The sequence below is a fragment of the Taudactylus pleione genome, unplaced genomic scaffold (genome assembly GCF_031769625.1).
Source record: "Taudactylus pleione unplaced genomic scaffold, aTauple2 ptg001123l, whole genome shotgun sequence".
Classification (NCBI taxonomy): domain Eukaryota; kingdom Metazoa; phylum Chordata; class Amphibia; order Anura; family Myobatrachidae; genus Taudactylus; species Taudactylus pleione.
Window position 1 is genome coordinate 2134411 of NW_028285524.1, and position 27596 is coordinate 2162006.

Here is a 27596-nt window from a genome sequence, read left to right on the forward strand (position 1 = left end):
GTGATGATGAATAGGCCCCCAAGTTTTATACTATTGCTTACCAGTTATCTCCTGCATATTCTTCTGATGACAAATCAAATCAGTCTCTTGAACTTATCTACTATATTTTTGATGTATATTTCATGTCAGCATTAGATGGCATTTTATCATGTACAGAATAGTTGTGAATGATTATAAGGTATAGCATCCATCATTTATTTGTTTTTGTGTTGACTTCCTAGTGCTGTTGTGTTGGTTTTTATAGCTTTTGATTTTCAGGCAGTTTTCAGTCTCTCATAACAGCAACTGGGGTTCATCAATTATAGTCAGTGCCTGAGGATATATCTTCTTCATTACAGTACATCCCTGTATTACCATCATACGTATTTTACCATAATCTGCTGCATTGTACAGCAAATGATCTAATTCATTATCAAAGGCACAAACACAAAACAGGTAAAATTTTAGCCAGACACCAATTAACTTTGAACTCTGTAAACCAGGGAAACTGGAGGAAAACCATGTGAATATTGGGAGAACATGCAACCTCTATCCAAAGCAGAATTGCTCACCACTGTGCCACCTTGACATCACTTATTCATAGCATTTTCTGTAAAATGCTGCCTTTTGCTATTTGCACAAACGAGGTACACAGGGCTAATAATAGACTATGTGAACAGGATTCTTGAATAAGCGTAAACTCATACTTGCCAACTCTTCCTGATTTTTAGGGAGTCTCCCTGAAATAGTAGCCATCTCCCTGAAGAGTCTATCAATCTCCCTGTCTCCCTGAAGAGTCTATCAATCTCCCTGATTGCACCTTACCTCCATTATGTAGCTGGTATATACTTGGAGGAAATAAGAAATCAGAGATACTGTATATACTGTACATTCAAATAATATAATCAGTGCCATTTCCCTGCAGTGGTTATAAGGCACAGTGATCCCCATGGCTACATGCATTTTCATATAAGGTTCTCTTGGACACTTATATGGAACTGCTTGTAAAACACAATACATGAGCAAGACCTGAAAAGTATCAGTATACTGGTGCAGAGCCTCATAGTATGTTTTCGTCAACAAAAAGAACTTACTAACTGCTTTGGGGGTTATTTACATTTGGATGTAAGTCAGTTTATGACACGCCTCTCAGATGTAGCAGTACACGCCCACTTAACTGACACACTCATACTGTAAGTTTTACTTTCACAATCTCCCTGGAATACTTATTCAAATGTAGGCAAGTATGTGTAGTTTCATCAATACAACTGTGCCCATTTTAGCTAGGACATCCCTTTGTTAACTTACAGCATTTTGTAATCCAATATAAACCAAAACTAATACAAAAAGCAAAAACGTAAAAACTTTTAAAGGCAATTGAAATCTATTTCAATTAGGGATGAGCGGTTCGGATTCTGTGGAATCTGAACTGCTCCGAATAGCGGGTATCCGAGTCCACTTGAGCCGCGGCTCGGGTTGTTCCCGTCTGACTTGGATCCCTCTTCGAGGCCAAACGTCATCCTCCTGACGCCGGATTCTCACAAGAGTTGTTGTGACTGGGACTCGGCGCCATTTTACTCGCACGCTGCGCATTGCTCTGCTGAGACTCACTGGCCTGTGCTGGTAAAGTGACTGTATGGTGGGTAGTGACTGCACAGTGATGTATGCAGCACTATGCTCTGCTGATTAAGTGGCTGTGTCCAGAGACTCACACGTGGCTGTGCATAGGGGGCACACTGCATGCTGATGTGTGCTGCGCTATACTCTGCCGATTAAGTGGATGTGTACAGACTCACAAGTGGCTGTGCTGGCAAAGTGACTGTGTATAGGGGGCACACTGCACGCTGATGTATGCTGCGCTATACTCTGCTGATTAAAGTAGCTGTGTCCAGACTAACAAGTGGCTGTGTGTACAAAAAAAAGTTTCAAAAAGTAAAAGAAAAACCAGTTTGTTTTTTTGGTGTTGTACCCCACTGTGTATACAAGCACCATGACTCCTTGGGCCGTACCCCACTGTGTATACAAGTACTGTGACTCCTTGGGCCGTACCCCACTGTTTATACAAGTACTATGACTCCTTGGGCCGTACCCCACTGTGTATACAAGCACTGTGACTCTATTGGCTGTATGCAAGCACTGTGATTCCTTGGGCCATAGCCCACTGTGTATACAAGTACTGTGACTCTGTTGGCCGTAGCCCACTGTGTATACAAGCACTGTGACTCCTTGGGCTTTAGCCCACTACGTGTTCATAGTACACAAGTACAGTGACTAGTTACCGCAAGAATAGTAAAAAAAAAGTTTATAAAAAGTAATTTTTTTTTCATAAAAGTAAAAAAAAACCTGTTTATTTGTGCTGTACCCCACTGTGTACTGTATACAAGAACTGTGACTCCTTGGGCCGTAACCCATTGTGTATACAAGCACTGTGACTCCTTGGGCCGTAGCCCTCTGTGTATACAAGCACCGTGACTCCTTGGGTCGTAGCCCTCTGTGTATACAAGCACCATGACTCATTGGGCCGTAGCCCTCTGTATATACAAGCACCGTGACTCCTTGGGCCTTAGCCCTCTCTGTGTCCATAACACACAAGCACTGTGACTCCTTGGGCCGTAGCCCATTGTGTATACAAACACTGTGACTCTATGGGCCGTAGCCCTCTGAGTATACAAGCACCGTGACTCCTTGGGCCGTAGTCCTCTGTGTATACAAGCACCGTGACTCCTTAGGCCTTAGCCCTCTGTGTGCCCATAACACACAAGTACTGTGACTCAGTAGTGAGTGGCAGTGAGTGGCAATGTTTTATAGATGTGCTTTAAACTGTGGTGACTGTCGCTTAGTAACCATCCAGCTCACTGCAGCCTTTGGCCAATAATGGTGAAAACAATATTGTGAGCTGTGAGGTCGTCTAAATTGACTGTAAATGACTGTAAATTAATGTTATTGAGGTTAATAATACATTAGGAACAAAAAAAAGCCCAAATTATGTGATTTTAGCTGTTTTTGTAAATTTTTGTAAAAAATCCGAATCCAAAACCAGTCACGGCGGTTTGGCAAATCCAAATCCGGACGACGAATAGGAACCAATTCAAATCCATCAAAAATGGTCCGGCGCACATCCCTAATTTCAAAGAATGATATATAAGGTAGACATGCTGCTAGTACTCAAACTCTAACTACACCCAAAGCAGGGGGCAAATTCAAAGTACTGAGAATAATCCTGGATGAGTGTGAATACAGGTGAGTGCAAACCCCTTGTTTTAGCACAGACCTGGTTCTATAGTACTGTTAGACATTTACTACATAATGTTGTCAATGCGTATTTGGCAGAAAATTCGTCATACATTGCTCAACAGCGTAGACAGAAAACATGCGTATAATTGCCCATATGCGCTACATTTGAATCTGTAGCATATGATGCACTTGGGTAACTACAAGTCATCATTACCAGCGTGCACTTACTCCTGGCCTATACTAAATGCTACATTATAGTCTCCCAAATGGCGTCATTTCACTGATGCCCAGGTAGGCAAGGAACTTATATGTGTGAATGCGTCTTCACAGAACATTGTGTACATGACAACGCCCATGACACCCCAATTACGCCTTTTCAGTCACAAGCGTAGAGGCGATTGAAATACATATTACTCCGCACGGCCTGAATTTGTGCGTGGCCATTTTAGTGGCAGGTGAAATGGAAATCAACGGACGTTGCAGTCCGCAAACGGGCGTACGTTCAATTCTGTATCAGCCAAAATTAATGGTAACGAAGGGTACAGTTTTTAGTAAGCTAAACATATATGGTCGCTCATATATCAGGAAAAATATTCTCTGTCTAAACAGGACACACTAGTCTCTGTGTTACTGTTCAGTTTTCTGTTCTTCCCAGTGCTCAGAAGGCAACTAAGGTGTTAACTACTAGACACAAGCAACTAGTTTTATTTTCGGCTCACGCGCTCAGATTGTCCATATTTGGGACTAGTGGAATTTTGAAGTTTAATGAGTGGGGGCGTTAAAGTTTTTCCTCTAAATTGTTATCACAGGGCTGTGCAAAAACCCAAGGGAGAGCAAGTTCAATGCCTCCAGTGTGTGTTCTACAAGAGAAGGGAAACAGGAGTTGTTTATCATGCAAAATGTTAGTGAAACAAGCTCAGAAGCCTGCTTTTCCTTCACATACACAGGCATTGTATACAAGGAGGCGTACGGATTATACCATACTGAGAGCGAACCTATCACGGATGCCAGGAAAAAAACATCTCAACAAGAGGGATCCTCCGCCTCCTTAATCTTAACCATGGGAATTTCTGCCCTCATGTATACACAGCACAATGTGACCGTGTAATATGCAAATATTAACCCTGCAGCTTTTCTTGCTACAGTGGCTGCTGCACATTAATGTTACAGGAATTAGTGGCGAATGCCAAAGACTCAATTGGACTACTGCCCTCCAAAAGGTCCTAGAAACTGAATGACTGGCTTTAGTCGGGCTGGGCATGGGATCCCAGCGGTTGAGATGCCGTCGGTCAGAATACCGATAGTGGCATCCCGACAGAAGCCCGACCAATTAGGTAAGTGTCCTAACCCTAACCCACCTTTATCGCAGCCTATCCCTAACGCTCCCCCCTGCAGCCTGACCATAACAAATGCCCCCCTGCAGCCTGACACTAACCCTCCCCCTAGTGCGTAACCCTAACTCCTAACCCTAGCCCTTACACTTATTGTCGGGATACTGACGCTGGGATTCCAACTGCTGTCAGGTTTCTGTCGCCGCCGGCATTTCAACCACTAGGATGGTAAATACATCCCCTTTTGTTAAACACCAGTAAAATCACTGTAGTTAGTTATTTTTCCCTGTAGTTCTGATGTAGATCATTATTATATTAAGAAATTGGGAAGTTCCCTTACTGTGTGCTGCGTCAGAACAACATTAGAGGAAACAAATGATGCAGAAGTTGTTTTATTCTTATTACTTTTTGGGTACTGGTTAGGTGGGATACGGGTTAATCGCCAACCATCCCTAACCAACATATATTGTGTATTGTGATGAACAAATGTGTGACTGCGGCACACTCAGGTCATCTGTGACTCTTCAGCTGCTGGGAAACTATAGCATGCCTTGTTTTTGTTTGTCAGGGCCAGCTAGGACTTGTTGTTCCACTACAAAAGCGGTACGACGGATCGGTGTAGACTAAAGACATATTTGTGCATCTTAGTACCAGAAACGGTCTACTGATAGTATTAGCAAATAAAAAAAGTATACATGTCCGCACAATATGATAGTGGCCTATTAACAAAAATAAGTGTTTAGTAAAGAAAATAAACTTTACGCTTTTCCACACTTTTTGCTGATAACAGACTGACCACCTGTCTATTGCGTACACAGAGCAGTAGCCAGCATACACATAGATAGACTGATAGAAGACAGGTTGGGAATGATGAGAATTGCTGCTGGGTGACAGAGAGAGAGAGTGATAAGATAGTGATTACTGCACAAGACCTATCAGTCATGTTAATGCTACTGCACCTCTACCCTGTACTTAGTTATGTAGAATAAGAGATCAGGCTTACCTTGCCAGTGAAGATTAGATCCATACACTACAGCTTTTGCAAAGTTAACTTTTCTTGCCCTGTAGCTCCAACCTTATAGATAAGTCAAGGAAATAGAGTCTGAGACTGTGTTTTTTTTTCTATGTGGCTGTCAGTTTTCTCATAGGTCTGCTCCCCTCCCCTCTCCTGCCTCTCCCCTGTACATTTCCTCCCTATATCCCCTCCCCTTGCTCACTGGTACCTGCAGGTTCATGTGAGTCACACTGGCCCCGTCTGTAGCTTCATTCAGCTCCCTGAGTTGTGTATTCCTCAGGCTTGTGCATGCCTTTACATATCTGGGGATGGCTGGCAGCCAGGATGTTTAAACTGATGTCACTAGGCTGAATTTACAGGGCTTGGCGGGCGGAAGCCACATGGGATGTATCTACTGAGGTTTTCTAGTGGCATAACAGTCAGCCATGCTTTGGTTTACAGAGATGATGGATGAGACAAATCCTAGGGGTCAATCCAACTAGGTGCGAATTGCAAATAGCAAGTTTATTTCTTGAAACTCTCAGACTTCACATCGATGCGCGCTCCCGATAATTGTCCAATCCAATTAAAAATGCCTATTCGCACTACTCGAAAGCGGAGGTTTGCGAATTGACTGCCAAATGAGATATGAGAGAAGAGCATGAAAAGGTGGAGAGACCATCCTGGAGACCCCCCAAAATGGATAATTTAGTTAGCAGGACCGTATAGAAAACTGTTTGTGGGCATTGGGAAGGTACTGAGGGTTTTTAAATGGTGTCAAGTGGCTGATTTGTGCTTTTTTTTTTAAATGCAAGAAAATTATTAAAAAAAACGAAACCTTTTTCGTTTAACCTCAAACGAGTTAAACGAAAAATGCAAAAAAGTAGGAAAAAAGGTGATTTTGGGGTACTTTGAGGGCACCTTGAAAAAAAAGAAAAAAAAGGTAAAAAATACTATTGTTTTTCAATGAACAAAATATTAGGCGTGATGTACTAAGGTTGCGGTGACCATTCCGCCAGTCACCGCAACCTTACTAATCCCATATGTACTAACATATGCGATTAGTAACGCAAAGGACAGCTCTTGCGATAAGAGCTGCCCTTTGCGAACCAGCCATCGCCGGGTAAGGGGATCTCCGTGGGACCCCGCCCCATCCGAGTCCCGGGAGCTTCCTGCTGGTCACATGTGCATGAAGCCCCGGTCTCCTCCTCCGCCTCCCTGCACCCTGAAGAAGATTAGGAGGAGGAGGAGGCGGATGACACAGGAGGAGCACGGGACGGCAACCATGGAGAGCAGGTGAGTGAGGACCAGTGCTGGGCAGAGGCGGGGCGGTGGCGAAGTGTCGGGTGCGGTAAGAAGCCCATAGTCTTCTATAGGGTAACGCCAGGTTTTTCTGGCGTTACCCTCCGCTCCAATAAAAGGGTGGCCGGGGCTTAGTACATATGGAAATGCGGTAAAAACCCCGAAAAATGTTATGTTTAACCCCAAAAAATGACATGTAATTGTTGGATTAATTGGAAACTTCCAATTGCCTAATTAGTCATTAGGGAGGTGTCCAAGGGGTTCAGCACAGTGTCAGCACAGTGTTCCGACATTTTAACCTTACAATAAAACTTTTCCTTTCCATCTCTCACCCTCAGGGAGGTGCGAATGGAAAAAGGAGAATACAGTCTGACTGATTCAGTGCGAGTTGCTAACTGGATTGCAAAATAACTTCGCTATGCGAATTCCAAGAGAAAATAGCAACTCGCACCTAATTGGATTGACCCCCTAGTTACAATGAAGCAGGTTTGGTTCTGAGGCATGGCTACACATCATGTGGTGTGCCGCGAGTCAAGGGGCGAATCCTCACAGCAATCCGTTGTCTCAGAACGCCAGCAGAGCACTGGGAGGTGGAACTGGTCAGCCAAGCGACTGGACCGGCTCATCAGCCTTTCTGTCATTTGCTTGAAGTGCCAGATTGCCACCCCTGCTGCTTGCTGGGACAACTGTAGTATGGGCACTGTGTAATACTATATGAAAACAGGATTGTAGGCGACCTCCAGTTTCCCTTGCTGCGACTGACATAGCACTCCTCGAATGCTACAGCCAGCAAAAGGCCTTAGGAATGCAATACTTCACATGGGAAAGTACATTTTAAACTGTATTTCTGCCATTATAATAAAAACATTGAAACACTAAGAAGTGACAGAAGTAGAAAATAAAGCTAAGCCAAACCTAAGGGCGTTAATGAATGTGGAGGTTCTAATGTGGTTGTAGGATTCAAATGAAAGAAACACAAAGGTGCTCACCTGTGTTATGTGGATAGAAGCACTTATCCTACTGTAATGCTACACGTGTGGATCTATAAAATGAATATGTGATGTCTCACAGATGAATAAAATCAAGCGTATTTATTGGAATACTAAATAAAGGAGTCACAATGCTCCATTGTATGAACTACTGCTGCAAAATATCATGAGACTGTGGCCGTACGAGTGGCTCGGAAGGTTAGTCAGGCTCTTTTAGGGAGCCTCTATCCATAGCTTTCACACATCTCCCTGAGCCACAGTAGCAGCTTAGGGGATTCATACAGCTTTGGGCGGGACAGTCCTGTTTGTCTGGGACTGTCCTGTCATCCCACCCAAGGGCCACAGTGTCCCGCGGTGTGGGGGGGAAGTTGGGGAGAGCACACCCTGTCGCGCGATATGTCCCTCTTTCCCATTCATGAATGTTGGGAGGTATGTGGATGTGTTGGACTTTTGGGATATCAACAGTCCCGGTGTATAAGCCCCTTTAGGGGCTCGCTTACTATCCCTACCGTCCACATTCAGATCGAGAGGACTCTTGATACCCTAAAAGTCCAATACATCCCCTAAGCTGTTACTGTGGCACAAGGAGATGTAGGAAAGCTTCTGAAAAACGGTGAGTTGCCCCAATTGATTGCTGATGTATGGGCCCCCCTAACTCACTGCTGTATTATCAATGAAGAAACAAGGTACAGCATGGAAGAAGTCTGTATTTAACTTAGTTATGCTAAAAAAAAAAAAAAAAAAAAAGAAACAGTAATTCGAATGTAACTGGGCTACATGCTTTCTATGCAGAGTTTTACTCATTTTGTCTATTAATGTCATTTCAGTTTGACATATGTAAAACAGGAACCTTCTCACCTGTGTCTGGAGAATACAGAACATAGAATGAGAAAAGTGTACAGTGAGATTGGCTAGAGGTGCAAACACAGGGCCTGATTCTGTAAGGATCGTAATTGCAAAGCTGCACTCAGGCTATAGATATATGATGTATGCGCTCAGGCTATAGATATATGATGTATGCACGCAGGCTATAGATATATGATGTATGCACTCAGGCAGCTTTGCAATTGCAATCCTTTGCAGATATGGTAATGCAGCAGGAGGCATCACGCCCCCTGTGCATTACTTAACCGAGCTGCGTTATTCAACGCAGCATCGGTTAATCTGCGTACCATCTGCCGGCTGCTATTACCCATAAGGTCCCGCAGCCGGCCGCCGTAGTGTAGAGGAAGAGGCCAAGAAATCTCCGTCACCCGACGGAGATCCTGGCCTCTTCACTCACCCCCCAACGGCTGCGACACGCCTCTGTTTTGGGTAACAGAGGCTATCGCCTCCACCCCTCCCCGTCCCCAAACGGCAGCAGACTGTCAATCACTGACAGTCTGCTGCCAGTTTGCAACCGGACTCGCCGACCCGTTCTGCACATGTTCAGAGCGGGTCTGGCGCCTGCGCAGATTCCCAAACATCGGGAATTGGCGTACAGTAGTACACTATCGTGCTCTGCTGAATTAGACCCACAGTTTCCTAAATATAGCTGTTTAAGAACATAGAAAAATCTCCAAACATATTTTACTTGATACATTGAAAATTACTTGCTTAAATACATTGCTAGATTAAATCCCTAACAAATCAGCCAAGATTAAAAAATGTGATCTAATCTAAATCTTGTATTTTTCTTAGTATTCAAAATCCTGATATGTGATTGAATACACTTTTTGTGCAGTTTATCTGCAGATAGTAATGTAGAGCAAATGTAGATTAAAATGATATTGTTTAATCTAATTATTTGTTTTATTTTTATGTAAAATGCAATATGGTGCCTAACAAATCTATGATGATAATAATAATTGTATTAATAATAATTGTATTATTATTATTACTATCAACCAATAATTACTATATGTAGCTCTAAGGGGGGGGGGAGCGGTAGTATTCCCACTTCTCACTTCACTCCCAATCTAGGGATTATAGTTAAATATATTATTTGGGCTTCTTAGCAGGCCTATTATTAATTATATTATTCAATCCCACCTGTGAGCTCCCACCCCTGTGGAGCTCTACCTTTGTGGCCGACTATCCAGTTCTGTAGGATATTTTCAGACACTTATTTAGTCTTTATTTTTCTTTTTATCTCTATTATTTTATTATTTTTGTTTTTCTTTACTTATTACCTTTTTTTTAAAATTTTTCTCTTTCAACGGTTTCCGGAGTTTTTTTTTTTTCAATTTAGTAATCATTTAGGCATAATTTGAACCCTTGCTGCAATGCCTCTAACGAGCTTATCCATTAACACAAAGGGTCTTAATACACCCCAAAAGCGCTCACATCTTCACAAGACCCTCCGTAAATTGAGAGGAGATATTATTTTCTTACAAGAGACCCATTTGAAAAATAACTCACACCCGTCATTATCCTCCAAAACCTTCCCAATGGTTTGGTACTCCAACCATACCTCCAAACGTAATGGCGTGGCAATTTTGCTAAGAAATTCCCTCCCTTTTCAATTTTTTGATTCCAAATGTGACTCTAAGGGCAGGTATATTATGATACGAGGTAAGATTGGCCATGAGGAAATTACGCTAGCTAACATATATACCCCTAACACTGGCCAAACCAGATTTTTTTGTACATTTTTTCATGATCTCAGTATTTACCGTAAAGGCAAAACACTGGAGGGCGGTGATTTTAACATGACTCTCACTCCTCACCTGGACAAATCAGGCTCCCCCTCTCGTAGAGATATATCAACCCCATCCTTAGCACTACAAAAAAGTATAGCCGAAACTGGCCTTTTCAATGTATGGCGTTTTCTTAACCCTACCACCCAAGATTATACCTATTATTCTATACCCCATGATGTATATTCCCATATTGATTTATTTCTCTGTTGTGCCTCTCTCTCACAGTCTGCAACTCATTCCAAGATAATTCCTAACACTTGGTCAGACCACTCAATTTTGTTGGTAACATTTGACCTATTAGAATCTAAGAATGGTAGATCTCCATGGAGACTTAAAGAGACTTTATTAAAAATCCCCCAGTTTCAAGAATTGATAAAATCCAAAATTCAGGATTACTTCGTCCTTAATGAACAGGGAGAGTGTACTATGTCGACGGTCTGGGAGGCCCATAAAGCAGTCATACGAGGATTGATTATCCAATATGTCTCTCGTAGGAAAAAAGAACAGGAGCAACAGATAGCTCACCTGACTTAAGGTGCATACACACTAGACGATATGCTCCCTGAGCGATATCGTCTAGTGTGTCCCCGGCAGGCTGTGCTCAATGTCGTTTATGACATTGAGCACAGCCGCTGAACGATATCATTAACGATATCGTTCAGCGCCGGGCTCTCTCCCCCATTCCCTGACATGCAGCAACCTGACGAGATCGTCAGGTTGGCCTGCATGTCAGCCCGATGAACGATGATGACAAACGACCCGCGGGAACGCGCGTCGTCGTCATCATTCATCTTTTTGGGCTTAAAAATGGACGATAAAGTGGACGACTGAACGATAACGATATCGTTATCGTTGAGTCGTCCACTTTATCGCCCAGTGTGTACGCACCATAAGGGCCTGATTCAGGGACGCTCGTAAGCAGGCGCTCATTCACTCCGAGCGATGTTCGCACATCTGCGCATGCGTATGGGTTGTAATGTGCATGCGCCAACCAGTCAGTGCGGTCGGAAATTTGTGTGCTCGCAAAATAGCGAGTGCCTGCTAATTTGAGTGACAGGATGACGCGTTTGTGGGTTGTAACAGGGGAAGGTGCTTGAAAACGGGGAGTGGAGATCCGAACGCAGGCGTGCCAAACGGTCAAAACGGGCGTTTAATGGGTGTGCATAATTAACAAAGCAGCGTCATCGACCACGTCACTTGGTTGTCTTTTAGCCAGAACTGCTCGCATGATTGCGGTAGGAAAATGCTACCACAAGAATAGCGAGCAGTTCATACGCCTTTCGATGTACTCGATTAATAAAATAAATAGCAGAGATGACGTATGATGCGAGCGGCCAAGGGGCGTCTTTACAGAATAGCGAGCGCATGTTTCGGACGCTCGCTCAGACATAGAGGCGTCAACAGACCGCAAGGAGCGAGCGCTCAATTTAAATAGCGTCCGGCTCTGAATCAGGCCCTAAATCCATTGCAGATCTAGACAGAGAACATAAGCGCACTCACTCCAAGACCATTCTTGCCCAACTTTCTAAAGCAAGATCTGAAATACAATCTCTCCAAGCTGAGGAAGTTGAACGATCTCTACGCTGGGCTAATCAAAAGTTCTATGACAAAAGCAACAAGGCTCATACCTTGTTGGCTAATAAACTTTGTACTAAAAAAGCTGTCCAGGCCATATACTCAATTAAAGATCTCACTGGCTGTTTAACCTATGACCCTAAATGTATCAACAAGGTTTTCTCGGATTATTATCGAGCTCTATATAATTTAAAACCACCTGTTGACCCATCCTCTCATATCGCTGAGTCCCAACTGTATTTAGATTCCTGTGCCCTCCCCCAAATTGATACATCTGCTCGTCAGCTCCTAAATAATGATATCTCAGTCGAGGAAATTGAAGCTGCACTAAAAGTCCAGAAACCATCTAAGGCTCCAGGCCCAGATGGATATTCAATGGCCTACTACAAAACATTTGCCCCTCAGCTGTTACCATACATGGTTAAACTATTTAATGGAGTCATGAACATAACCCCGTTCCATACTGATTCTTTGGCTTCTCATATTATAGTTATTCCCAAACCCGGTAAAGACCCTTCCCTTTGTACCAACTATAGGTCCATTTCTTTAATAAACACTGATCTTAAATTATTTGCTAAGGTACTTGCTACTAGATTAAATTGTGTGTTGACGTCTTTGGTTGACTCTGATCAAGTAGGCTTTATGCCAGGACATCAGGTCTCAGACAACACAAGACACACTATCAATTTGATCCATCATATTAATGCTTCCAAAATACCTTCTCTAGGCCTAGCACTCGACGCTGAGAAGGCGTTTGACCGCATTTCATGGCCCTTCTTATTCTCTACTCTCTCTTCATTTGGATTCAGGCGCCACTTTATTATGGCTATTAAAGCCCTCTATTCCTGTCCCTCTTCTATGGTTCTGACAAATGGGATCTGTTCTCCCCGATTCATCCTTACCAACGGTACACGACAAGGATGCCCTTTGTCACCCCTTATATTTGCCCTATGTATCGAACCACTAGCAGCTCGTATTGGAGCTAATACTGATATTCAAGGCATTACAGTTGATCAAAACCATTACAAAATATCCCTCTTTGCAGATGATGTCCTCCTGACCCTTTCCAATCCGTTAATATCCCTTCCTGACCTTCAAAAGGAACTCTCCGTTTATGGTTCCTTTTCAGGATACAAAGTTAATCAATCTAAATCGGAAGCTTTCGCTTTACATGTATCTCCCCAATTGCAGACCGCGTTAACCTCTAAATTTCCTTTTATTTGGAGACCATCCGCTATAAAATATCTTGGGATATCCATCACTAAAACCTACTCTTCTCTGTATCAGGCTAATTTTGTCCCTCTGATTAATAATTTGACACATGATCTTCAGAACTGGGATCGGATGTATATCTCATGATTTGGTAGAGTAAACGCTCTCAAAATGAACCTTCTCCCCCGTTTATTATATCTTTTCCAGACTCTTCCAATTTCGGTACCCCGCACAACCCTCGCCTCTTTACAAAAACTCTGTAACAGATTTGTATGGGTGGGCCGCAGGCCCCGTATCAAGAGATCAATTCTTAGCAAAAGTACAATAACGGGGGGCCTGGGACTCCCTATTATACAGTCTTATTATTAAGCATGTTATCTTAATCATATCTTGTCATGGCATTCTGACCCAGGAATTTAAAAATGGGTTGATATTGAGAATTCATTGACTCAATGTGGTGCGCTTAATACTTTGGTTTGGCTTCCCAAAAATTGTAGGCCGGTGTCAGTGTACTCTGGCCCTGATTCAGAGCCGGACGCTCTGACAGAGCGCTCGATCTGAATCAGGGCCGTCCTTATCTTTTTTAAGAGCGGCCTCCTGGCCGCTCGCATAGCTGTGGGTGACCACCCACAGCTATAGCGAGCGGCCAAAATGATGGTCGCGATGGTCAAGACCATCGCGACCATCGAGCTTATGACGAGATCCTTGTGGTAGGGTCTCGTCTGCTGTAAGCCCAGGAGTGCTGTCAGTGGGGCCGGCCCCAGACGGTAGGCATTCCCATGGGAACGCCTCCGTCTGGGCAGCCATGCCCCCGGCACGCCCACCAAAGGAGGCGTGCTGTCAATCACCATCGACAGCACGCTCCCTTTGGTGCGAGACCCATAGCGACGGCTTAGCCGTCATTATTCGGGTCTCGCGCATGCGTACGACAGAGCCGCCTCCATCGCGCACATGCGCACTTGGCCAACATCGACCCGCTTGCGAGCGCTCAGCACTCGCGAGTGGGTCTGAATCAGGCCCTCTGTCGCTACGGTCAAATTTTCTCTCCAGCATTGGGAAAAAGCACGCATCACTTATGACCTCTCTCCCTATCCGTCCCCACTCACCCCAATATGAGACCACCCACAATTCCCTTCAGGGTGTGATAGAAATATGGCAGCTCCATGGTGAGCTCGAGGTGTAGACAGATTTATCCATATCAAAGGCGATTTTGCTCCTACCTCATTCCAGGATCTCCAGGATAGCCTAAACTTACCCTCCTCTTGTTTCTTCCAATATTTTCAAATTATCAGTTTAATCTGCTCCCAATCCAAATCTTCTTCACTTCGCAAACCTACCTCATTTGAACGTATGTGTTTATATTCAATTGGGAGGAGAGGGAATATTTCAACAATTTACAATTCAGTTTTGGCCCCTGATCGTCCTCCACGCAAATCGCACGAATCACTATGGGAATCTGATCTTGCTGTGATCTTATATGATGATCAATGGGAAGAAATTAGATTACGTACTGCCAAAGCCTCTATCAGTGTTTCAATATGTGAAACTTGCTATAAAGTATATACCTGTTGGTATTTAGTCCCTACTAAACTACATACCATATTTCATGCCACGTCCAAAATGTTTTGGAGACTTTGTGGTCAAGAAGGGTAATTTTTCCACATTTGGTGGTCTTGTCTCTCTATCCGCCTTTTTTGGTCCCATGTCCACAAAGTGATTAATCAAGCTCTTGGTACAGGATTTACATTAGACCCAGTCTCAGCATTATTGAATGCACCACTTATTGGTGTCTCCAAAACCCAGGATAAACTGATTACACATATCTGTAATGCCGCTAAAACCCTTATAGTCAAAAATTGGAAAGACCACCGCCCACCCTCAAAAGATGCTCTTATAGCTAAAATTAACTATATTGCATCAATGGAATACATTTCCAGTTTACAAAATAACTCAGTGACGAAGTATCATTTGATTTGGTCACCATGGTTTCATTCTCAGGCCCGCTCTACTCCTGGAGTCCGTTGATTAATTTATTATAAAACTCCCTTTTTTCCCCTACCCTTGAATTTTTTTTATGCAAATTAACGATGTCCCTCAATATTCTCGATTTATTTTTATATTTTATATGTGATGTTTCTCATATATATGTTTTCATAATTGTAAGATTTCCTTTGTCTCAATAAAAATATTGTTATAAAAAAAAAAAAACGACTTGACTCACTCATTCACTAACTCACAACATTTTAATACATGCTGGATACCATTGCGATTCAATCGATGAACATTTCTAATTTTACTGAGATTATGTTGTGGTACTATATTACTGGCAGTGTGAAATTCAGGAACAGTTTCCAACTATAAATTATTTGATACATCTTGTTAATTCTTGAGCGCCAAACCAACCTATTGTTACTTTATTATTCTAGTAATAAATTTTTCGGAGTCTGATAGCCAGGATATCTACTTTCCACCATTTTGAGACTGGAACACCTGTTTTGGATTTGATTAATGGTTAAGGTAAGTATAGCGTGTAAGTTGTAACACCCATTTATACCCCTGAGAAAGTCCACCAGGGGTGTGCTTAGGGGTCCGAGCACCCTTGGCAAAGTAAGGGACTGCCTCCTTCTCCCCGTGTCACTCCAGGTGCCCCCATGTGTCACTCTAGGCCTCCTGTGTTACTCCAGGCCCCCATGTGTCACTCCAGACCCCCTGTGTCATTCTTGGATCCCTCTGTATCACTTTAGGCCCACACTGTGTGATTCCAGGCCCACCATGTGTCACTCCAGGCCCCTCTATGTTACTCCAGCTTCTACCCTGTGTCTCTCTAGGCCCCACCACTTGTGTCTCCCCAGACCCCCTTTGTGTCACTCCAGGCCCCCGTGTTTCTCCAGGTCCCATCATTTGTATATCCAGTTCCCCTGGTTGCATTGTGACGTGACATCATGATGTCACGGACGCTGTGCCACAATAACAGAAATAAACTTTAACGTATCGGCCGCCTGTGCTGTATGGGGGCCTGTGAATCGGCCAAGTTGGGAAGGGATGACTCCCAAGGCCATGGGTGGCACAGCCAGGCAGCTCCCCCCTCGGCCGACACCACTGTTGAGTGCCATCCTGGCCAAGGGGTAGATGCACATTGGTGGAACAGGATGAACGTGTTGGAGTTTTGCTTGGTTCAAACCAGGTTCCGGTAGAGCATGAGCCCAGGGTACCGGAATTCATGGGGCGCTGCACAGTATGATGCCTGCCTGTTAGCTTTATCTCAGTTTTTTTGCTCTATATCCTACATAAGTTACGGATTTGAGATCCTTTTTTACATTTCATGCTCCCTCAAATTGCCCATATTACCACCCCTCTGTAAACATCTTCTGTAGCCTTCTCTTTACTGTAGGATGAATTACATTCATTTATTTGATTCCCTCTCCTGTGATCGGGTCTTTGCCCCTCTGCTCTCCTTTCTTATTGGATTCTGTCGCCACCCCTCTCTGATTGGCTCTTTGCCCCTCCCTTCTCCTTTCTCATTGGATTCTGTCACCTTCTCTCCCTGATGGCACTTTCCTCTCCCCTCTCCTCTTTGATCCCCTCCCTCCTTCTCTCCTCATTCGTTCATTGTGCTTCAGTAGATTTAGAAGTGACACATCTGATACCCTAAATTATATGAAAACTTCAATTATAATGTATGAGATTAAAAAAGAGTCACTGCTTTGATTTTTAAAGTAATGAGGTGTTCCCAGGCATAACCACAAAGTGTTATTTGAAAGGTCTTTTAAAATATATTAGGAGACATGAAATTATAATAATGGTGGTAGACAGAACATGACATGGTTAGTAGTACTCACATTAATATAGGAAGGGCCGGATTATAGGGAGGGCAACAGGGGCGGTCGTCCCGGGGCACCCACACATAGGGGGCCCCCCAATACTGTCCCTGGCCGGTCGGCCCCTTCCCCAAGATTAACTGGTTTTTCTTTTTCTTTTATCGCAGCCGCCTGCCGCGGCCCACGATTAAGCTCTGCCCCCTCCCTGCATTTGGCTCCTCCCCCTCTTTTTGCTGCTGGCCTGCTGCATCTGAAGTAAGCAATAATGTTTATATGTATATGTGTATTTGTGTCTATGTCTGTGTGTGTCTATATGTATATATGTGCGTGTATATATATATATATATCGTGATATAGTTGGGATAGGGGTCCCTCTCCTGGGGTAGATGGACACCTCCTTACACACAGCAGCCAGGAAACAGCACACCGTCCAGGGTTTTCGTGCAAGCTGGTCAGAACCAGTTTTTATTGTGCAATATAAATCACAAAATAAACAAAACATAAAAATAAATCCTAGCCCGTCTGGGCACTAACTAGACAGGTTATTCCCTCTCTACAAGTGGCAGGGCCTACTGCCTTACCACAAACACAAACACAGCACTTTCAAAACAGTGTCTGTTCTCCCCAGGGCATGTGAGACACTGAACCAAAACCTAACACAGCTTATCTGAGTCACTTCCAGGTGCAACTACGTATCAGCCTGCTCTCAGGCTGAAAGGCCCAACACCTGGAATGGCCTGTGGATGGAGCCCTCCCTCTCTTCTCACATCCACACACCCAGGACCCATTACCCGACTTTTACCAAAAGCCGACGCTTCTGGTCTGTTTGGCATAACAGACTTTCCTGGGGTTTTTTAAAACACATATGAAAGGAATCTGGGACACACATATATGCCATCCCAGACTTCTCCAGAGCTTTTATCACAATATATACATATATATACACACACATCAGGCAGGCAGCCCAATGTGTGCGTGTGTATAGTATATATATGTATATGTTACAATATATATATATATATATATATATATATGTATGTATGTATGGATGATACACATTTGTTGCCCAGGGGCCCCACAGACCTTAATCCAGCTCTGAATATAGGTGCAATGTATATTTGCTAAATAGAAGCATAGCTGAGAAGGGAGCTTCCCATAGGTGTTCCCACTCCAGTAAAAGCTGCGTGGGGCAGTAATTGCAGTATTAAGCTGTGCACCCTGTGTAATTTCACTCTTGCAGATGAATTCTGTCAAATTAAGTAAAATGATCAGAATATATGATATAATCTCCTGATCAGAATATATAATACAATCTTCTCTATTAATAACAATGTTTCAAAGGAGCAAAAGTCAGATCCTAGGTGCTATACATAAAAAAGCAGTTCCAAAGGAGCTACCCCTTAATGTCAGCTAGTGTGTCACCAAAGCAAACCATGCCCCAGCGTGATACTGCAACTGTTTGTTTTTTTCTCTTCCCTTCAATATTCCCCCGCAGTCCGGCCATACCCCACTGGAACAGCTCAGTACAGGGAGTGGGGGGGGGGGATGTGCGATGACACATACTTTCTCCGGGTGCCATGGTTCCACGCAACTCCTCTGGTTCAAACTAACAACAATAAATACGGTTATCCAATGTTTGGTGTCTTCTCAGATAAGTCTTATTGGGTGTTAGTAGTGGTTTTTGTCCCAATACTCATCTTTAGCAGCACTCTCATTACTTCTTCCTTTCACACCACAACAGAGAAGCAAGGATTTCTCCCCCAGAGAGTCAGTAATCAGACCAGAAGTTGTACCAAAATAAAGTAATATTTATTACCAAGAACTCCAGCATGGATGGAGCATGTGACTTGAAAGATTTCTTAGGGCAAGAAAAAGTGGTTTTGGCATATAGTACAAATATTGGTATTTGATATTATATCTATTCACTATTAAAATACAATGCTACTACTAACTGGATATCACTATACTATTTCCAACACACTTATCTACTCCTAATTTATGTCACTGGTAATAACATGCACTAACCTTAGATTATATAATTTATAATATGCAGGCTTAATATGATGTCACAGATTAATCATGATTTTCATATCCTTATAATATGATGTAATCAACATTGCTATATATACCTCACTTAACTAGCTATACCTCATCGTTGGCATACCTGGGTTGCATTTTAGTCATTGTGTGTACAAATTGGGGCCCTTCCAGCTCCCATTCTAACTTGCTGCAACATGCTCCTTCCTCCGTTTACCCCATCTGTGTCACACCTGTTTGTCTGCCCCTCCCCTTTAGAATGTAAGCTCTTACGAGCAGGACCTCTACCCTCTTGTGCTTCTTCTTACTTTACTTTCACCTACTTCTTACCCCCCACCAGGGCACCTAAGACTTGGTTGCTTACGCTCTGTTGCATATCTAGGTGTTATGGTCACTTTATGTATCAATGGGAGCAGAACCCGATTAACAAAGGGTCGGACGGAGCTACAGCTCCAGGCCTCCACATAACAATAGGACCCATCAACATGACAGCATGATTACCAGCTGCCTAACTGGCCATAAATTTTTAGTATTTAAATAGTTTTCTAGTCGTCCAACAAAAAAATAAACAAAAATGATACAATTCTTCTATTTCTATGTAGTTAGTGTTCATAGTGTAGGGGGTGTACACACCAAGGTGACTCTGAACATGCTGAAAAAGCACCAATCACAGCTCTTCCCCTTCTCAGTATAGGCCTTTAAACATTTTCAGCTCCAGGCCCATGTGGGCCTTAATGGGGGAGATGTATGAATCCCAGAAACGGTATCAGCGCACGTTAGGTGCGCTGATACCGCTTCTCCCCGATGTATGATCGGGGGTTTGGGCGGTAAATGACAGGGGCGCTATGCACCCCTGTCATTATCAGCGCTGCTATCTAGAAGATAGCAGCGCCGATAGCCTGGGCCACGTCATGACGACATCTCTCCCATTACCCACTGCGGGAGCCGGAAGATGGCTCCCGCAGTGGGAGCAGCAGCAGCCGATGAGAGTCTGACAGACTCTCAGCGGCTGCTGATTACAGCAAACACACAGCTGCCGGCTCCGGCGGCTGTGTGTTTGTGCTGTGTAGTGCTGACCGAACTCCGTCCGGTCAGCGCTACACATGCGGTGCAGTCTGTGTCACAGTGACACAGACTGCCCGCGGCCCGCGGCCCGCATGACGCTGCGGCCCGGGGGGCACATGGCACCCTGCCCCCCGGCCCAGCCCGCCACTGAGTGCTACCTAACTACCAAAGGAATTCATCATTCCTCCTCTCCATAACTATCTATTCCGAAAGCTATAATTTTTGCAATGACAACTTTTCGGGGAATAAATACTTTTCCCTCTCTACACTACCTTACCGCTGCTGGAATCTGCGCTGTGCATGCACTGTTACATTCGTAAAACCAGTGCATGCGCAGCACTACCTACAGCTGTCATAATTTTGTGTGTCCCCCATCAACCCCACAGCCCCCCTCCCCGCTCCGAAAACCTCCCCCCTGTTCCGCACTTACCTGCCTGCTGCAGCTGCCTCTGCTCCGGTGGCTGTTCAGACACGTGTTCTCCCAGTAGAACACTGTACAGTTTAGGGAAAAAAAAAAAAACTTTTTTTTTTCTTCTAAACTTTATTGTGTTCTGCTGGGAAGACACAGTGGCCCTGATTCAGAGCCGGACGACCTGACAGAGCGCTCGCTCTGAATCAGGGCCATCCCTCTGAATTTAAGAGCGGCCTCCTCTATCAGAGCCAAAAGCACTCCCACTGACATCACTTGTGATGTCAGTGGGGCCGGCCCCAGACGGTAGGCGTTCCCATGGGAACGCCTCCGTCTGGGCAGCCACGCCCCCAGCACGTTCACCATAAGGGGCGTGCTGTCACTCACCATCGACAGCACGCCCCCTTTGGTGCGAGACCCATAATGACGGCTTGGCCGTCGTTATTCGGGTCTCGCACATGCGCATGACGGAGCCGCCTCCGTCGTGCGCATGCGCACTTGGCCAACATCGACCCGCTTGTGAGCGCTCAGAATTAGGCCCTGTGTCCGAGCAGCCACCGGAGCCAGGGGACGGACCAGAGCGCCGGAGGAAGACACCGGGGTACCTGCCCAGCTGGAAGCAGGTAAGTGTCACCTGCTATTCTACACCTCACAGTGGCGGATAGTAACTCCATCAAATTCCGAAAATACATAATTTTTGGAATTTGATGAATACCATAATTTCCATATCCACATACTAATGTACTAATGTATGGGGAGTGTGGAACTGAATGCAGGGGGACTTAACCAGGAACTATCAGTGATATCTCCTGTGTTAAGATACTTCATGAATACTAAAATAACGGTATTTAAGGAAAATGTCCTTAAAAACTTTATTTTAGTGTTGATGAATAGGTCCCTATATCAGTTCCTACTTGGCCTGGCCTGGCTCCTGTGGCTTATTGCAGGTGATGTATTTAACTGCGACCTGCTGCAGTGACACTCCCTGCTCTTGTGTTATGTGTGTGTCTGCTTGTTTGCCTTCCATGTTTTCCAATCTCCCCAGGTTGTCCCCTTTTAGATTGTTTTAATGCTGTGCCATATGCTCACCATATTACCTGGCCTGTTCTTGCGTTTTCTTTTTTTTTATTAAGTATGAGAATTTGTTTTATGCTACTTCCGCTCCCATGCTAAGCTCCTTATTCTTAAAGCAATGAAGAATTTGGTAATACATTTAGCAATTTATAGTGGTGCGTGTGAATTCAAATCCCTGACACCACGCCCGCCTGCATCGAAATTGTTCCCACACACGCCATAGAAAACCTGCCATGTCAGCGATACCATAATTGTCAAAGTGTGTGCCCCCCTAAAAGATGTATGAGGAGGATCTTTATTAGGGTGGCAAGAAAATGTCCAGAAATTTGACACAATGATTGTATCCATACTGCAATATTGACCACACCCCCTGTCCAGGAATCTAAAAATAAAAAGGTGGTATTGATAACCCTAACATTAATTCAATTAGTCAATTCATTGACTATTTAAGCCATACACCCATTAGACAAAGTATTATTTATTTATTTATTACCAGTTATTTATATATCTAGAGGCTTATTGTTGCATCCTTTTTCTGTTACAGTACGCTGGTAGAAATGCTGGGGCCACCTGCATGTCTTTTCCCCCTATTGATTTCTATAAGTCGCTATTTAGCGCTGCAAGTCGCTTAAGAAAGAATTGCTTTCCAGTCCAATCGTGTGGTTCCAAAGCACAAAAAGTTATTTATGTAAAAAGGGGTAACACAATGTAAGAGTTAACAATTAGAGTAAAAAGCAATGAAAATAGTACAGCTGTTACATACGCGTGCACACTGGTCCCAGTATACAGTCATCAATCCAGACGTCTGCGGTTGCAAGAAGATGTGTGTACACTGAGGTCAGGACACAGCCTGTATACCTTACAGGTTTCAGAGTTAACAAAGGGACAAATTGACAGGTTCTCATTGGTTCTTGCTTCTGGTCAATCTGGTCATTGGTCAGTTCATACGGTGTCATCAGGGGTATGGCTCAGTCCTCCAATGGTCACATTGTGTAGCTTCCCGCCGAAGAACTGGTTAAAACTGGCTACAACACTGCATACAAGTAATAACATTCTATTCAATAACTGCCTATCATCCATAACTAGCGGAAGCATGATGCAACTTCTTTGCCGATAGAAACGGATGTCTGCAAATAAACAGGGATTTAGTATGATACCAAACATGACATGTCCACTGTATTCTGAACCTTAGATCTCTTTTAGGTACATTTTACATCATAATTATTAGCTAAAAATACCTTTAATAACTCTGGTTATTAACTATAATGTGTGGGAACCATTTTTATGTTTGCGTTCGCATATGTGTGTCTGTGTATTGAAATAGCAAATATATACAAATGAGCGTCCATGTTTAAGTATGTGAATACGCATATGAACATCTGTGTGTATATATGTATATATGTGCGTTATGTGCTTCAGCGTATGTGTGTTGTGAATACGCAGTTAGCGCATCGGATTGCACCGACGCAAAGTAGCGTCCTGGTAACACGTCATCAGACTATAGACGACTATATCATCAGATAATAATTGTACAGAGATCATATCCAATTATTTGACTTTGACCACCCCATGCTGGAAGTTGCCAGTCCGTCTCTGCCAGAGTGTAACTGCTGCCTGTACTGCTGCAGTGATCAGGCATGTACAGGGCCCCTGCTGATCACTGCAGCAGCAATGCAGGCAACGGTTCGAGGTCCGTTCGGCAAGGACCCACTGTATTGCACAGGCAATAGGCAGTGCAATAAAGTTGTGGTGCACCACAGAGCAGAGGGACCGTGGCAGGCAGCCAGAAAACATAGAATAAGGTGAGTAAGATGAAGAGACATAAGGGGGGATAGGGCTGGAGACACCTGCTAGGGACACGGGGATGGGGGGCCCTAAAAAACTGGGTGTACAGGGCACCATGATTTCTATTGCCGACCCTGTGCACATACCTCTGGCTGTCTCCATCCTCAGAAGTGTAGTACCCAACATCACCACAATCCTCCGTGGCACCAGCAGGTCAGAAGTGATACCTTTGCATTTTCAGGAGGTCTTTCATGCCTTTACATGTCATTCCCAATGAGGGGGCATTTACTTCACATCTGTGGGGCCCGATAAGGTTTAGTCAATTGGGTTTTACTGCAGGACCTCTTTTATCTTTAGGAACAAATGTAGCTAAAGGGTGAAAATTTGTTACTGACAAACTATATTGCAGTTCAAGGGGTTGAAATGCACATTTTGGGGGCATACAGGGAAAATTACCTTCTTGTACATATAGCATGCAATTTCATGGTATCCTTAATTGTACACTGTGATTTAGGGTTGAACTCAGACACATCCCACTCCTAACTATAAACTCTGCCCGCAAACACAGTAACAGTGTTGGGTCAAACCGGTCAATGTAAACTTTTGCTGCTACTAATGGTGAAAGTTAAGGTCCCTACACACTAGACGATATCTTGAGCGATTTGGCCGATTCCGACACATCGGAACGACAAATCATTCATATCAACCAGTGTATACGCACAAAGCTGACGCAGATGCGCGAGTCCCCCGGGTCATCCGTGGCATCCTCACATCTTGTGTACATGCAGAAAGATCTGAGGATTTAGCTAGCGATTCCCTCCTCTGAGCAATACAGGTACATGATCAGTAATTCTGTATCTGAGCATTGCTAATCCATGTGGGGCTGTAGCATAGTGTCTGGCCTCTGGTTGCTCACTGGCACTGAATCCCATCGCTGCTCTGATTGCAGGTCTATGAAGGGCCATATGTTCTTAATCAGTTTATCTGTTTTGTCCAGATAGTTTTAATGATATTAGTCTTTGACTTCACATAATTTAAGTTTCACTTTTGATATTTTATACAGACTTTGGGTCTGATTCAGACCCACTCGCAAGCAGCTGTCCACTCGCAAGTGGGTCGATGGTGTACACTGCGCATGCGCACGACGGCGGGAGCTCCGTCGTGCGCATGCACCAGCCGCGACGAGCGAAGGACTTTCCTTTGCTCGTTGTGTCTGATCAAAGGGGGCGTGCTGTCGATGTTGATTGACAGCACGCCCCCTTTGGTGGGCATGCTGGGGGCGTGCCTCCCAGGCGGGGGCGTTCCCCAGGGAACGCCTACCGTCAGAAGCCGGCCCACTGACATCACTAGTGATGTCAGTGGGAGTGATTTTGGCTCTGATAGAGCCAAAATCACTCCGGGCCTTGCGGTTGAGAAACTCATCCGCAGGCTCCGGCTCGCAGTGGCGATGGTCGCGATGGTCAAGACCATCGCGGCCATCAACCTGCACGCTCGTATAGGCTGTGGGTGGTGACCCACAGCTATACGAGCGTCCAGGAGGGCGCTCCTTAATTATGGAGGACAGCCCTCATTCAGAGCGTGCGCTCTGCTCAGAGCGTCCGGCTCTGAATGAGGGCCTTTGTTTCTACAGCACTACCTCCTTGTTATTTGTATGGGTTGGGTCTATTTTGTCCATATACATCATATCGTCACTGATGAAATGTCGACATGAGTAGAACAAATGTCAACAAAACAGTGATGTAAGGTGCAGCATACTTAACTGGTAGTGGATCTCTTGTGGCTACGTTGGTGTCTTTTGAGTCTGGTAGACAGGTGATGGTGACTTCTTGCTGTCATCCAGCAGTTCCGTCGGGGGGTAATGCTAACCCCTACCTCTAGCTATCGACAAGGTCGATAACATGGACCTGTCTATTGCAAGCTTGTGCCGGAAGGATTAAAAAGGTGACGGTGAGGTATCTGAGCTAAAGAAATATGTAGATCAGTGCTTTCAGCAATGGAGTGGTCTGCTGTGGTCATCCTAGTTCTTTTTCTTTCCAAAATTTTTGTCATGATGATCTGTTTGGGGATACTAAGTGTCTGTGATGGGGGACCGATTGAGGAAATGGGAGCTGATGGCAGTGCTAATGGAATGGAGTCAGGAGGTAATTGTTATGTTATTTGGGAAGAATACTTCCAGAAGTTATGACCCTCACACATGTTGAAATGTTTGGTATACATAAAAACACACCATCACCATATCTTCACACGTAATATGAACACAGAGGCAAGAGAAACATGATACCTGGTGATGTGCATAAAGCCACTCAGTTAATTAGTGAGACAACTGGCTTTCAAGTTTTAGTGGCACAGGATCCCACCAGAATTGCTAGGGGTACATTACATTTTAGATATATTCAGGAACTTTCTAAATTGATAGATAATATCACCGAGATGTACGATGACACATTCAGGTATACAGGGAGAGAATTGCAAGCGTACAAGAAAGAACTGGTGCAACACAGGCTAGTGTTGAATTATTTAACTGCTGTTACTGGAGGGTATTGCGTAACATTAGCCACCCAATTTGGAGTAAAATGTTGCACCTATGTCACCAATGATACCAGCGACCCTAAGGAGGTGATAGACCGGAGGATGGATGAAATTCTGCAGCTAAAATGGGAGTTTTGTAAGAACCATAACGCTTCAGTGGCTGAAGTAGGGGAGAAGATAGAAGGATGGGTTTCATGGCTGAACCCAGTGAAATGGTTCTCAGGTCTAGGGGAATGGGTCCAGGAAGTGATCGCCAGCATAGGCAAATTCTTATTCCTTATACTGATTGTCATCATAATAATTGGCATATGTGTCCGGTGTGTTTCTATTGTGTTGAAGTGTGGAAAATGTAAAAATAGAGTAAAATGAAAGAATGAAATCATGATGGTGGCCAGTATGAATACTGAGGTAAATACAGAACTGCATTACAATCCTGAGCTAGGAAATACCATCATTTATTGTATTATATTTAGACATGCATAGAATGTATTATTGAAATGTTATTTTTAAAACACCTCAGATAATGTAAAGTCTAAATTCCCCTTCAAGACTGCTTTTATAAGACTGGTGCATCCCCACACCTTTCACATGATCTTCCAAGATCTGCGGTGTGCGTATAATAGTAGTTTTATGTCCCCACTCAGAGACACATTATTGATGGATTAAGAACCACCTTGTGCCATCCCATAATAACACTAAATAATATGTAACTGTAAGCCTAAATTAAATTCTAATTGCAGATTGTGATAGCATATTGTTTGCTATCAAAGGGTGGACTGTCGAAGCTGGATAATTGGCTGAGACAAGATCAGTTTAAAATTGAAGCGTGCGCGACGCCATCTTGCGAATGGCAGCTAGACTCCATTTTAGAAACAAGAATCTGCAAGACGCCATTTTGCGACCAGCGTCACTTTAAGTTACAACTCACGAGCTAATAACAGATGGCAATGTTTTTGATAATCTACCAAGGGCAACTAGAAGAACAGCCTCTTGAGAAAAAGTAAATAGAATAGACAATGCACCAGAAACTGTGAGTGCTTTACATACAAATTGGGAATCCCTGTATGCAGATAAGTATAGTTGTGGCAATTGTAATATAACCCAGGCATTGATCTACACAATTGAATGTGTCTGAATCCTAAACAGGTTTTAGCCCCACACCCAGACAGAATGGCTCCAGTTTCACAGCTGGAGGTAACACATTTGCATTGCAGTCTGAAACTGTGAGTGAGGAATGATATGTGTGTGTGTATGTATGTACATGTATATATATATATATAAATATGCTAAGTCCATCATAGATGGAATCTCATGCATAAACACCGCACATTACGCACAATTGTGCTGTTAACTAATCGCATATTAGCGAATGCATAGGACTTTGTATGAAACCGCTGTTTTATTAGCTTTATGCGCACGCATCTGCCCCAATTTAACTAGCGTCCTTATATCAAACCCCGCATACTCACCCATTACATATTCACACATAAGGTTTAATAAGCTTTAAAGTATAAGATTTAAGTTGTTTCAGTTACTTTAAATGCTGTGAAATAAAGATATTTGATAACTATGGTTTTATACA

The 27596-nt window shown here is 43.8% G+C and overlaps 1 protein-coding gene across 3 annotated transcripts in view; it reads right to left on the reverse strand.

Moving 5' to 3' along the window:
* Nucleotides 1–5816, reverse strand: part of KIAA0040 (KIAA0040 ortholog) — a 66306-nt gene extending 60490 nt beyond the window's left edge. For 2 of the 3 annotated variants that reach the window (XM_088461866.1, XM_088461865.1), the window contains exon 1: nucleotides 5548–5639. The gene's annotated coding sequence lies outside the window, so the exon portion shown is untranslated. Of the gene's footprint in view, nucleotides 1–5547; nucleotides 5640–5767 lie in introns of those variants that run through there. The other variant, XM_088461867.1, reaches the window with a different exon arrangement.
* Nucleotides 5817–27596: the final 21780 nt, after the last annotated feature.